The sequence below is a fragment of the Podarcis liolepis genome (genome assembly GCF_965112155.1).
Source record: "Podarcis liolepis genome assembly, chromosome: 8".
Lineage (NCBI taxonomy): Eukaryota > Metazoa > Chordata > Lepidosauria > Squamata > Lacertidae > Podarcis > Podarcis liolepis.
In genome coordinates this window covers 69391051-69404499 of record NC_139560.1, presented here as the reverse complement: position 1 = coordinate 69404499, position 13449 = coordinate 69391051, and the positions used below count along the sequence as shown (strand labels likewise).

Here is a 13449-nt window from a genome sequence, read left to right as displayed (position 1 = left end):
AACCCGTGGTGTTTGTAACCCGAGGTCCCACAGAGATAAGAAAACAAGAGTTGCTATGTTGTCGGGAGAGGTCACTTTGTGGTTTGCATGGAGAAGCTATTTTCAACAGAGCCCAGTGATGGAACCATGCAACCATATTGAGGCAGCACAGGCTGTTGAAATTTTGTACCCCTAACAATTTCGTGCCTGGGGTGACTGCCCCTGTGGCCCACCTGCACCGCTTTGCATGTTGCCTAACACACATTTTTTGCAAAGCAATTTCCTCTGTGTAATGCATTTTCCTATGTTAGTTTCGCTAATATATGCACTTTTATGTGGAATTTACCACAGTATATGCATTTGTGTATGCACGACTTGGCTAGAGAACTGCACTGCAAGACATGGAGAAAAGCAAATTCTGAAAGAGGGCTGTGTTTCAGTTCATGCATTGTTTTGGAAAGCCTGAATCAGGAAGGTTCAGCTTTAAATGCAAGCTAAGGGGGTAATCCTATAGCAAGCTCCATGGAGATGAGCAATCTAGAATGTAGTGGATCACTGGCTCAGGCAGTTGATTCAGGCTGGGCCAGGCTGGGCTAGTGTTAAGTCTCCAACCTCAGCTCAGCTGAAGATACACTGGCATAACTTGCTCATCCCAGGTCAGTGGAGCTTCATGAAACTGAGCTGAAGCTGGCTGAACCGAGGCTGGTATAAGTCCCACCCACACCCACACCCCAGGAGATTTTTGGAGCATGGCAGGGACAGGATCAGAGCTGGAAGGGACTTAGGCTGGATCCTAAGCCTGTTCATCTTGGTCACATGATGTGGCAACCCAGCAAATTCCACTGTTTGAAAGGCTTCTTCCTCCTCTGCCAGGTTTAGGTAGGGTTGCCATATTTCAAAAACTGAAAATCCGGACACAAAAGTTGTTGAACTTTTTTGGGGCAAAGTTGTTTATCTTTTTTTGAGCCCCCCCCCCAGCTATTTTTTAGGAAATTTGCCAAAATCTACACTTCTGACATGGGTTGACATACGTCCTGGACATTTCAATGATTTCCACCTGGACACTGCTTACGACAGTGGGATCCCAGTTATGAAATTTCGGACATATGGCAACCCTAGTTTAGGCAGAGAAGCAGTGGAAGCCCCACTGCTGATTGGGGTTTGAATTTCATGTAATTTTACACGGGCATGATTTACAGCTTCTTGTGCATAAGATTGCTCCTTAAAGAGATTTTCTTCCACACCCCCAGTTCATGGAAGGGGAATTGTCTGTGGCTCATCTCTTGAGTCATATGACATTATTATTCTTCAGCCCTGAACACACCGAGAAGCTTCAAGAAATAGGAAACCACACATTATGCATGTGATTTTAAACCAAATTGTTAGATCAATTTGTAAACTACTTTAGGAGACAGGTTTTCCCTCGAGGGCAGTCTCTCCTATGGAACACACTGTGTGGCAGATAACCTGACAGAATAACTTTGAACACTTGTCTGATGTAAGAACACCCAAAAGCCCTGCAGGGAAGCAGAACATTTAGCAGGATTGCTATATCTGGAAAGGAAATCTGACGTGTTAAATTCCACCTTTTTGACAATTCACACCGTAGCTTCTTAGCAGGGTGCAGGAGAAAGGGTGAAATTCATTTTGAATGAATAAGACATGGCTTGAATGAAATACTCTGTGATTGGTTTTGTGCGTGTGTGTTTAATTGCTTCCTATTCATGCCTTGAAACTAAAATATGACCAGAATTTGTAACTATCTATTAGAAGAAATTGGGAGTAATTGTTAGAGAAATCTTACTGTTTTGACACTGTGCTATTATCATTTCAACTCTTGTGTTGGTTGCAAAAGCGGGTGGGTGTGTTGTTTGTGGTGTAGTTTCATAAGTCACTTTCTAATTACAACTATCCAGGCAGAAAGGGAGGGGGGTAATGTATAGATTGCTAGAGCATGGGGGATAAAATACAAATGAATCCTGATTTAGACCATAAAACATAATGATTAAGAGAAGAACCTCCATGCCTATATTTTCTAAGAAACCACATAATGTATTTTCCATTCAGGAGAGGAGACGTATTCAAAAGCAGCCAGGACCACAGGTGCTAAGCTGTTTGTATTTTCAGGTGAAAAGAATCTGAAGAATGATTCTTTCCATTAAAATCAATGCTTTTCAAAACAAACAAAAAACAAAAAAACAATTTTAACTTATAGTGAGAACAGAGCTGGCTAACAGGTAGAGATGCTTGAAGAATCTGGTCCTTGCAAATTCCAATGCAAAACTCACCTAACCCAAACCTTCTGGATGAATGTGCCAACTGGAATGTCACTGCCTATTGAATTTCACACATCTCTAAATGTTCAGATGCAGTTCTCAAATCAAGATAGTTTTTAATAATAAAATAATAATATGGATACATAGATATATATTTTGAAATAATAGAAATGGACAAAGGAGTGTCCTGCAGCAGCCATGATTGGCGTCCCAATCCTGCCTGGTCCATAGTGTTCTCTGTAGGGAAGCCACTAGCAAAGGAGCACCATGAGCCACACAGGAATGACTCTCGACAGCAGAGGTGCTGCTCCTGCTCCTTTGCGAACAGCTTTCTCAGAAAGGAGACTCAGGAGATGGGCTTCTACCTTCTCTCAGCAGTCAGGGTAGTCCTGCTTCTTTTCACAAGGTTTTCCCACACAATGCCTGCCTCTCCTTCCTGCCTGACACCCTACCCCCTGACAGCCACAGATTACTCAGGGAGCTCATCCTACACCCGAGTAGGACCCTGGCAGAGACACATGCCTGACTGGCATTTTCCCTCCCTCCTGGTCGATCGTTCAGGAGCTACAAAAACTTTCTTCCACCCGAACATCACAGCGACCGATGCAAACAGACATCGGCACACTTAGGGATCCTCAGAGTCTTTGCAGCTTTGCGTAACAGACCTCAGCAACTCAGCATTTTGGCTAATCTACTTTATTTCCATATAAACACACACGGAGCACTGCAACATGGCTCCCTCTCTCTAGCATCAGACAGCAAAGAGAAAGAACAAAGGACAATAGTCCCACTTCACAGAACACAGTAACATAATCATCCTGTCTCCATCACTTCCCACTCTGTGGAGTCAAAACATATACTGTCATGTGATAGACAACAATCCCATGACTGCAATCATGGAGCAGGAATTCTAACACCAACCTGACTGGTACTGAACTTGGCTGTGTTTCCCCAACTCATCCAACCCCCCAACCCCTCTGAATATGCTAGATTTGGCTCAGGACCCTGTTGAATATGGTGCACACGTTCCTGTTAATTACACTGTGATACTTATCACGAGGCAGGAAAAAGGAAAAGAAGATAGCCTCCCATTCCTGTGCACAGTGATCTCAATAAAAAAAAAATGTGGTCCACACACATCAAATGAGAAAGAGAGACATACTAGCATACTGCACATTAAATATAATGGGCAGTTTGACCCTGAAACTGTTTGATGGGGCAAGACAGATACGACGGCCAATGCTTTTAAGCTGAAAAGAGAAGCACTCTTCACATAAAGTCTTGCTTGGCCTGGATATCAGCTGCCTGTTGCCATGATCAGTTTCATTTGGTCAGCACCAATCGCTAAAGGATGTCACTGATCATGTGCAATAAAGCAGTATTAGGTCCTGAGCACATCTGGGATTAAGCCATGGACTCGACTCCTTTACTGAGAACTCATTTTTGCCAGTCAGGTCTGATTAAAGGCTGAAGAAACCAATTTCAGCCCACTTTACTTTCCTGTGTTTCTCATTGTTTATTTCATTAGGACGGTGTCTGGCCCTGGGACTCTGGCGCTGCCTAGCAGGAGATGCCATGGGCTCATCCCTTCAGTGATTGATTGCACTGACTGCAAAGCAGTATTGAAAACAGCCTCTCAGTTAAGTCGCATTTGTCAGACTTCTCTGCAAAATTCCTGCATCAGAAGGTCTGTGGAGGAATGCAGGTAAAGAAATGATTTAGAAACGTTTGGGAACAGCAGAATGAGAATGAGAATACTGACATTTGGTTGAGAGGGGTGGCATTGGGTGCCCAAAATATACCCCTCAACAAAACCCTACATCAGAATGTCCTTCGTTGTCTCTCTCCAGGGAGAGAGAAGCCAATCAGGAAACACATAGTGAGTGAGATAATGTATCTACATAATCAATCATATCTGTTTATGCAAAGAAATGGAGGAATGGGATGATGCTCCTTCTGTTTTGCTGCCATAGTTTCATTGCTTCTGGATCTCTGGACAGCAGGTGGCTGTTCTCCGTGAAGAAGCTTCCAGCTCTGCGATGACATCATTTCCCCAAACTGGCCATTGGATCTTTCTGGGCAGAAAGGAGTAAAGGCTTCCTGGTGCAGCTGAGCCTTGCTTGAGCAGCTCCTCGACTTATGTAGGGTCCTTGATGGTTTAGAACCACAATCTTCCTGGGTTCTAGATCATGCTGGAAGCCTCCTTGAGTGAAGAAGGCTTCCCACACAGAGGCTGTGTGGAGAACAACAAAATCTATCATAGGGGACAGTGCCAAGGAGCATGCCCTCACTTCCCTCACCAGTCATGTGATTGGAATCATGTGTGGGGCAACACCTAAAAAGTTCTTCACATGATGCATGGGGCTCATAGCCATTGGGCTGTATCCAACTAAGTAATACTCAGAGCAGGGCCATTGAAATTAATAGAGCTAAGTTAAGTATGTCCATTGATATCACTGAGCCTACTCTGAGTTGAAATTAACTGAAAACTGCCAATTGTCAATACTACTACTACTACTACTAATAATAATAATATCCCACACATCTGGCTGGGTTGTCCCAGTCATTTTGTGCAGCTTACAGCACATATAAAAACATAATAAAACATCAAACATAAAAACTTTCTGATACAGGGCTGCCTTCAGATGTCTTCTAAAAGTTGTGTAGTTGTTCATTTCCTTGACACCTGATGGGAGAGTGTTCCACAGGGTGGGCACCACTACCGAGAAGGCCCTCTGCCTGGTTCCCTGTAACTTCACTTCTTGCAGTGAGGGAACCACCAGAAGCCACTCAGAGCTGGACCTCAGTGTCCGGGCTGAACAATGGGGGTAGAGATTCTCCTTCAGATATACAGGGCCAAAGCCATGTAGGGCTTTAAAGATCAACACCAACACTTTGAACTGTGCTTGGAAACATACTGGGAGCCAGTGAAATGAATACATGCTGGTGGATAGACTTTTGCCAAGAACTCTTTCTGCAGTTGGCTCTCTCTCATGTCCTTTCTCTGTGGGTCATTCTTGGGGCTCTGCCTGATGCCTATCCTGCCAGTGTAGCCGCTGATGAGTACATCCCATCTTTTCTCTTCACAGCTAAGGAGAAGAGATAATGTTGCACCTAGCTGTGAGATACTCATGGAGAGCAAATAGATCCTTGCTGTCAACATTGGTTTGTATCCCATGCTTGTCCTGCTTAGAGTAAATGCACTGGATTTCATTACCATGACTAACTTAGGTCCATTAACTTCAATAGGCCTACTCGTAGGACTAACATTAGATTCAACCCATGGTTTTTAAAAATAATTTGTACCGATGCAGGCGAAAAAATCATCTGAGCAAATTGAGATGCTAGACCAATGATGTCCAATTCAAATGCTGTGCTAGGACATATTTAGGCAAGTTGATACAATATGTGAAAATTTGGTACTGTACCCAGATGTTCTCGGCAGTCCTTTTGAGGACAGACTTTGTTCTTTGTGAACTAGTACTTGGATAGACCACCAAAGCTTCCATATGCTGACCTACTCTAACAAAAGCAAAAAAGCTAAACATGAAAGTCAATCTTCTTCTGGGTTGACCACTTTATTTATAGTACTTAGTTCAGCCTGGAGTCTTCTCTTAATATAATAAGCTCTGGTCATATTTCAGACACCTGTCTCTATCCACTTAAAGCAGCCTTTGCCTGATGGACACTAAATAGGTTATTTGCTGCAGTGCTTTTGCTGACAGTAATAGATATGGACAGGAGCATCCTTTATGAGGCAAGATTGAAGTTTTGGTCCCACCAGATTTGAGATGGAGACTTGCCACAGCTCAGATTCCACCATTGCTATTAAGAGAGATTTCAGCAGCCAGATGGTTAGGGAGAATATTGAGTTTCATGTGCACTTCTTAAAGATTAGTGATTTGTGGAAGTGGATGCTGTTACCTACACTTTATCTGCAAAGTGAAGGTAATGCTCAATGACACAAGACCAAAACGTGTCTTATATAATGTGTTTTGTTTTATTGTGACTGTCATTATCCCCATCCTAATTTGTCCCATGAAAGTTTACAGTTTCACTTCCAGATGCTGCAGCCTAAATAGGATGCTATTGCATCCTACAATGATTTTTGAGACAATGGAGTGATGATATGTAATTCCTCTGCTGTGTCAATATGAACCTATGCAGAGGTGGAAATTATCTGGAACGTACCTATAGCTCAGGATGTAAAAGCAAATACTGTATGTCAATATGGAATTTATGCAATGATGTATCTAAGCCAGGGTTTCCCAGTCTTCTGAGTCTCAAGGCATACTTTATTTCTCTGAATTAAACCAGAGGCACACATTAAAAGCTTTAGACGGTACATGAGTAATAATTACTGGTCCTCACCCAAAGGGTCATCTAGTCCAAACCCCTTCAATGTATTGTCTGTCTCCATTTGCCATCTTGAATCCCTACTCTTCATGGAGCAACAAGAGATATCTCTAGGGTCATTCATTCCCCAGATTTTTTCCTTCTGCTTTGTTTTGATCCATGGATGATTTTCTTCCTCTGCTGCAACAAAAGTGGAACAGTTTTAACAGAAATTTGATTTAGTCTTAATTTTAAAGGCAAACACTCTGAATTTGCACTTTCCAAAACAACAAAAGAACCCAAATACAGCTGCTTTGGATGTCATTAGACTACCACTCTCATCATCCCTGACCATTGGACATGATTGCTGGGGCAGATTGGAAGTTGTGGGTACAACAACGTATGGAGAGCTGTAGGTTCCTCACTCCTGGTTCAGCCAGTACTTCTGGAGCTCACAAACATGGTTTGAAGACAACAGTCAGTAACTGGTACCAAGAGACATGATAATGGCACAATCCTATAGATGTCTACTCAATGTATAGCCCCATAAAGTTAAATAGAGCTTATTCCCCAATAGATGGGTATCAGATTGCAGCCTAAATCACTAAAATAAAAGAGGTTTTCCCTCTTTGTGCTCCCTCACCATCCAAACGATTCTTCTTCAGGTGAAAAATAATAATGCACAAGCTCCAACCTATAATATGCTAACGTTATATAAATATGCACATGCACTTATACAGTTTATGACTTCATAGAAGAGTGCAGCTTCGAGCCTTAATAGGCAGTGGTATGATTCTCCTGGAAGAATAACATTAGTAAAATGTCATTATGTAGCTGTAGATGATAAACAGGGACTTCTTGAAGTCATATCCAATGCATAATTGTGCAGACAGAAACAAAACTGTTTATATACCCACATGAGGCATTTTAAATACGTGTCTGACTTTCATTTTCCAAAATGCTCTCATTTCACACATCAAGGCTGCAATTGCCTGCACATATCTGCTCAGAAGTAAACCCCATTGTGTTCAATGGGGCTTCCTCTCAGGTAAGTAAGCATTGGACTGCAGCCTTATACGCTATAATTATACTAAGGCAAACAATAAATAAAAACCTTCATTTTCTAGGAACAATCGTCTTATTACCATAGATTTGTGCAAGAACTGTAAAATTGATTTGCCAAGATCTGTTCAACCTTCCTTTAAAGGACACAGGAGATTTTCTTCGACAAGAGCACGGCACGAGGTCACATTTGTCGGTATTAACTTACTTCCTTGTTGTGTGTACGATGGATCCATCCCTTAATCCTAGCCAGGATCCTGGAAGACTCTGATTTACAAACTAGTTTATCCCAGGTCTTCATGTGGATTAGCGAGATAACGTGCACTCTGGGATGAAGACCCAGATAGTACTTTTGCTGCATGTCTGCAGAGAACCAGAGAAATGAAAGCTGAAAGCTGAAAGCCTCTGATGTCTAATCTCAGAAATCCCCTGTATACAAGTACATTAACACATCATTATTGCAACTACAACAATGCCATTGGAATGATGCTGATATAGTGCAGCCTTTGTGAACCAGAGACCCTCCAGATGTTTTCAGCTATGTCTCCCATCATCCATGCTGGTTGGGGCTATTTGGATCTGTAATGCTTTAGCATCTGTAGGGCACCAGGTTGGGGAAAACCAACATAATGACAAATATGTGCATTTATATGCACATTTCCCTCTTACATTCACTTTTTTCCATTCAGATTTTGGGGGACTGCATAGCAAAAACTGGAGAAGGGTGAATTCCATTGCATAGCTGTGTTTCATTTCTTGCATTGATTGTGTGAATTTGAGAAGCTCACATAATGAACTGAACCCAGTTTCTCCCCCAACCCTTCTCTCCTGTTCTTATAACACTGGGGGAGCCATTCACCCTCCCCCTACGCTTGAAGTAGATTCACCAGAGACCAGCCACTGCCATCTTTAAAAAGGGACATTAAAAGACACAGCATGGTAATTGACAAGGTCAAAAAAGTGTACAGCAGTCCTTAATCACAATCAGTACATGGAGCCATTCTGTGAGTTTTTCAATAGGCATTCCATTCTCCCGATGAAATGATTCATTACCTAAGCAGTTAGTCAAAATAGCCATTAGGGACACAATGTGGGTTGGCTTTTTCTGCAGTCCTTTCTGAGAGTTTTAAGAGTTCCAAGGCCTTGCAGTGGTGTGTAGAACAGCAACAAAGCAAATAAGAACTCACAGGATTTAGAACACAATTTACATCCTATCTCATAATCGCAGAATTGGAAGGGAAGTTACCGTATTTTTCGCTCTATAAGACGCACCAGACCACAAGACGCACCTGGTTTTTGGAGGAGGAAAACAAGAAATAAATATTCTGAATCTCAGAAGCCAGAACAGCAAGAGGGATAGCTGCACAGTGAAAGCAGCAATCCCTCTTGCTGTTCTGGCTTTTGGGATATCTGCGCAGCCTGCATTCGCTCCATAAGACGCACACGCATTTCCCCTTTTTAGGAGGGAAAAAGTGAGTCTTATAGAGCAAAAAATACGGTAGATGTCGTCTAGTCCAACCTCCTATTTAAAGAAGGGTCTGCAATGCAGGGTGCAACCACAAAATATCTAACAGATTGTCAGCCTCTGTTTTAAATATTTCCTATTTACCTCTGAAGGTTGCTGGATTATCGAACCATTGCCTGTTTAGTTATAAAACTTGCTGCAAAATAGGCTCATTGGGGTGCCAATAACAGTCAGACCGAGAGTCCTAATTCTGCTGCATGCAGACCTTTCTAAAGGTTTTGGAGCTTAATTAAGCAGCCTCTTATTAAGCATCACTTACTTAATGGTGAGAATGAATATGCCACCCGCAAGTCAGGTGAGATAGCACTAGACAGGTTTTCAGAGAGCCGACTGCCACTTGCTTTGCTGCTGCCTTCTTGCAAGATCGCTGCACCATAGGACTGGTTCATTCCACCCCGTTTCTCACCATTTAATTACTCAGCGGCACCAAATGACTCACAGCTGGATCTGCTAACCACTTCCACTGACTGGCATTGTTTTTGAGGGGATGTGAGGTGATCTGGAAGTTCTGTCCCCAGAGACAGGTTCGCCATACTCATTTTACACATTCAGGTAACTGGCTGGGGTTCCAGTCAAAACATTGCTGCTCGTTCTGAAAGATGTCCATAAGGGAGAAAAGCGGTGACCTTGGCTGATATGTTACTTGATTAGTGTTTTCCAATATTTACCAAATAAAAGTGATTGCCACTAAAATGTGAACCATCCCTGTGCGAAAAGAGTTAGGTACCGATATGTGGAAGCCATCCCTGTGAAGTAGAGAGATGTGGAACACCTCTTTTGCTATATGTGATATTTCTATAGGTGATATGTGACTTATCTTCTTTCCCACCCCCAGGCTTTTGATAGATTGTGGGAACTATCCCATGCACAATAATCTGGTGTAAAGCATGCTGATGTGATTTAAATTGGTTTAAAGCTTAACCACACTTCCATTTCTCCTGTTGCTTTTCCCCGGGTTTTCTCTAGAGCAACGTTTCCTCCAATTTAGCACTAAAGAGCAGTTTTTCCCTGGGATAGAAGTGGAGTGAGGGCGAAACAGCTGAGACCCATGCTTTCCATGCACGGGACAAGTAGAAGTGTGGCCAAGATCTAAGTTAACCATGTGTAAAGTTACATCAGTTCCAAACCCTACTGTTGCTGCTGTTGCTCTACCTAAACATGGCAGAGGGAAAACAAGCGTTTAAAACAGTGTTCTTTGCCAGGTTACCAGGTCAGGTAATTGAACTGAACAGACTTAGGATCCAATCTAAGTCCCCTGTCTCTGGTCACACTCCACCATGCCTCCAGCATACATCTTTTGGGGAACTTACACCAGCCTCAGCCCAGCCACCTTCAGCTAAAGCAGGCTTCCTCAACCTCGGCCCACCAGATGTTTTTGGCCTACAACTCCCCTGATCCCTAGCTAGCAGGACCAGTGGTCAGAGATGATGGGAATTGTAGTCTCAAAACATCTGGAAGGCTGAGGTTAAGGAAGTCTGAGCTAAACCTTGACAGAACAAGTTATGCTGGCATGTCTTCAGCTGAGCCAGGTTTGGGGACTTAACACCAGTTGAACCAGAGAGCTGCTACATCCTAAACTGCTCATCCCTGCAGATCTTGTCATAGCATTGCCCCCCAAGATGATGGTGTTGTTTATGTGTGGCTTTTTTGTGTTTATCACTAGTGTGTTACCAAAACTTCAAATTGTCAGGAGCTCAGCCCTACACTCGAGTAGGACCCTGGCAGAGACACATGCCCGTCTGGCATGTTCCCTCCCTCCTGGTCGATCGTTCGGGAGCTTCAAAAGCTTTCTTCAGCCCGAACATCACAGCGACCGATGCCAACCGACACTGGCACACTTAGGGATCCGCAGAGTCTTCGCAGCTTTGCATAACAGACCTCAGCAACTCAGCATTTTGGCTAATCTACTTTATTTACATATAAACACCCACGGAGCACTGCAACATGGCTCCCTCTCTCTCTAGCATCAGACAGCAAAGAGAAAGAACAAAGGACAACAGTCCAGCTTCACGGAACACAATAACACAAACATCCTGTCTCCGCCACTTCCCACTCTGTGGAGTCAAAACATACACCGTCATGTGAGAGACAACAATCCCATGACTGCAATCATGGAGCATGAATTCTAACACAAATGGCTTTGGGGGTTGTTTGGCTCTGTTTTTAATGGTATAATGTATCTATGTTTACGTTTTAAATGTATTGTAAGTTGCTTGGATACCTTTGAGTAACAAGTAAATAACAAGTCTAAATAGTAGTAGGAGTAATAGCAACAAAAACAACATTTTAACTTGTTGCAAGGAAACACATGAGTGTAAGCATAATTTCCAAAAAAAGAGAGAAGCAGCTTCCTTTTATTTTGGACAATGAGCACCATCCTTTAAATCTCCAAAATCTGACACCAGTCCTCTGAACTCCTGTCATTTCCTCCCTACCCCTGTGGTGAGCAGGACGCCTGACATGAGAGAAGGAGGAAGAGAAAACACAGAGACAGAATGGATAGGGGAGCACCAGCTACTTCAACTGGAATTGTAAACAATGATTCTGTGACAGCCATATTGGCTCCCTCTATCCTGCATTAATATTTCTGGAAACCCCTCCAGGTTGCCAATCTCTCCTCAAGGACAGCTGATTTGTATGAGGCTGGGTTTTCTAACGATTAGTCAGGTTAACAGTTGGATAAAAATTAGGAAGAAGTGCTGGAGGTTTGCTGAGAATATGAGACACAGGAGGGAAGACCCACTGAGCAATTTTAAGTGTGATTTCCCCCACCCCCACACCAAGTCATTAATAAATGTGGAGAATTTTAAAAAGGGAATTATGCTTCCTGAAGTCCTGAGGGATTTTGCTGCCAACTGTCTGAAAAGTATTGGCTTTTCTTTTTTAGATAAGCCAATTAAAAAGAGGACCAGTGGGGGAGAGGGGGGGGGACTTTTTGCCTTATATTGAGAATACTAAACTGCATGCTTTTGTGGATTTGCTGCTGCATAATAATTTAGCATTTTGCGAGTTTCTGAGAATCAGTACCTCCAAAGTTGATTTATATTAAATGCTCTGTTAAAATCATTTTCATCAGTGGCGTAATTTCAGTAGGTTGTTTAGAGTCCATTTATGCAACAGAAGAATCACAGCAAGCATTGAAAAAGGAAATTTAAAGTGAAAATAGTTATATTGAGTTAAGTTAGGAGGATCAAGTGGTGCAAATCTCTCTAAAATGCTCTCTTTAAATTTGCTGCTGCTACTCCTCTTATTTGTATTACTAGCAATGTGATTTGCAGGAGAACACGAGAGGAGTGTTCTACATTTTGCTAATGGAGGAAGGAAGGAGGGGATGAATTAATGTGCAAATGTCCCAACATATCTAGGTAGAGCTGGGAATATCCCTTGGCTGAAGAACTGTTGTTAGTCAGTGAAGACAATGCTAAGCTTGAAATACCAATGGGCAGACTCAGTAGAAGGCAACCTCCTCTGTTTCTATGTATCCTCTGGTGTGCTTTTGTTTGCAAATGCACAAGAATTTGGCCAAAGGATAACTTTCAAGATGGGTAAGGGTCATAGCTGAATGGAAGAACAGCTACTTTCCACACAGAAGGTCTCAGGTTCAACCCCCAGCTTTTTCAGGCGGTTGCAAGAGACTCCTGTCTGAAACCCTGAGCTAGATGGACTCAGTATAAATAAATTTCCTATGCTCTTGTGTACAGTACTGGCTGGGGTGCCAGTTGAGGGAATTACCCTGATAAAGATGATGTGCTGGGCCCGGGGGTTAACCTGAGCAACTCGGTCCAGGTCTGGTCCCGAATCCAAGGATTCCACAAGGAGTCAGTCCAACAGGGCCAAGGCAGGAAACCAGGCTAGGTCAGGCACAGCAGCAATGTTGCTCCCACAACCTGGGGTGGGTCCAGCAGCCTTTTATCTCTGATGGGGTAATGGCTGGTCCTGATCCCCTGCCTCACCTCCCTGCCTCACCCAAAGGCGAGCCCTCCTCCTGCAAGTACTCAGGTCTCTCCTTCTCTCAGACCTGAGTCTGCAGCTCGGGACATGTCGGTGGGTTACTAGACCCAGAGGCCACCTCAGCCTCTCCTGACCCAACTGGTGGTGGAGCAGCTGCATGTGATTGCCCAGCAGAGTGCAATGAGGTAATCCCCGCATGTGGAGCCAGGGCAGGCTCAGGCCCCTGATTCTGCTCAGCTGGTGCTTGTTGCAGGGGAACCTGTGCAGACTGGGGCTCTTTAGGATCAGGCCCCAGACTTGGTTCAGATGCTGCCTGAGGCA

General features: G+C 43.3%; 1 long non-coding RNA gene across 2 annotated transcripts; it reads left to right on the top strand.

Annotated features, from left to right (window-relative positions):
- The first annotated feature begins 542 nt into the window (after positions 1-542).
- Positions 543-7832, top strand: LOC310713788. Of its 2 annotated transcripts, XR_014529462.1 has the most exons (4): positions 543-635; positions 3784-3960; positions 5345-5420; positions 7718-7832. It is a non-coding gene; the product is annotated as an uncharacterized lncRNA (long non-coding RNA). The 2 variants fall into 2 exon arrangements; XR_014529463.1 differs by lacking the exon at positions 7718-7832 and having other exon boundaries at positions 5345-5468.
- The last annotated feature ends 5617 nt before the right edge of the window (positions 7833-13449 follow it).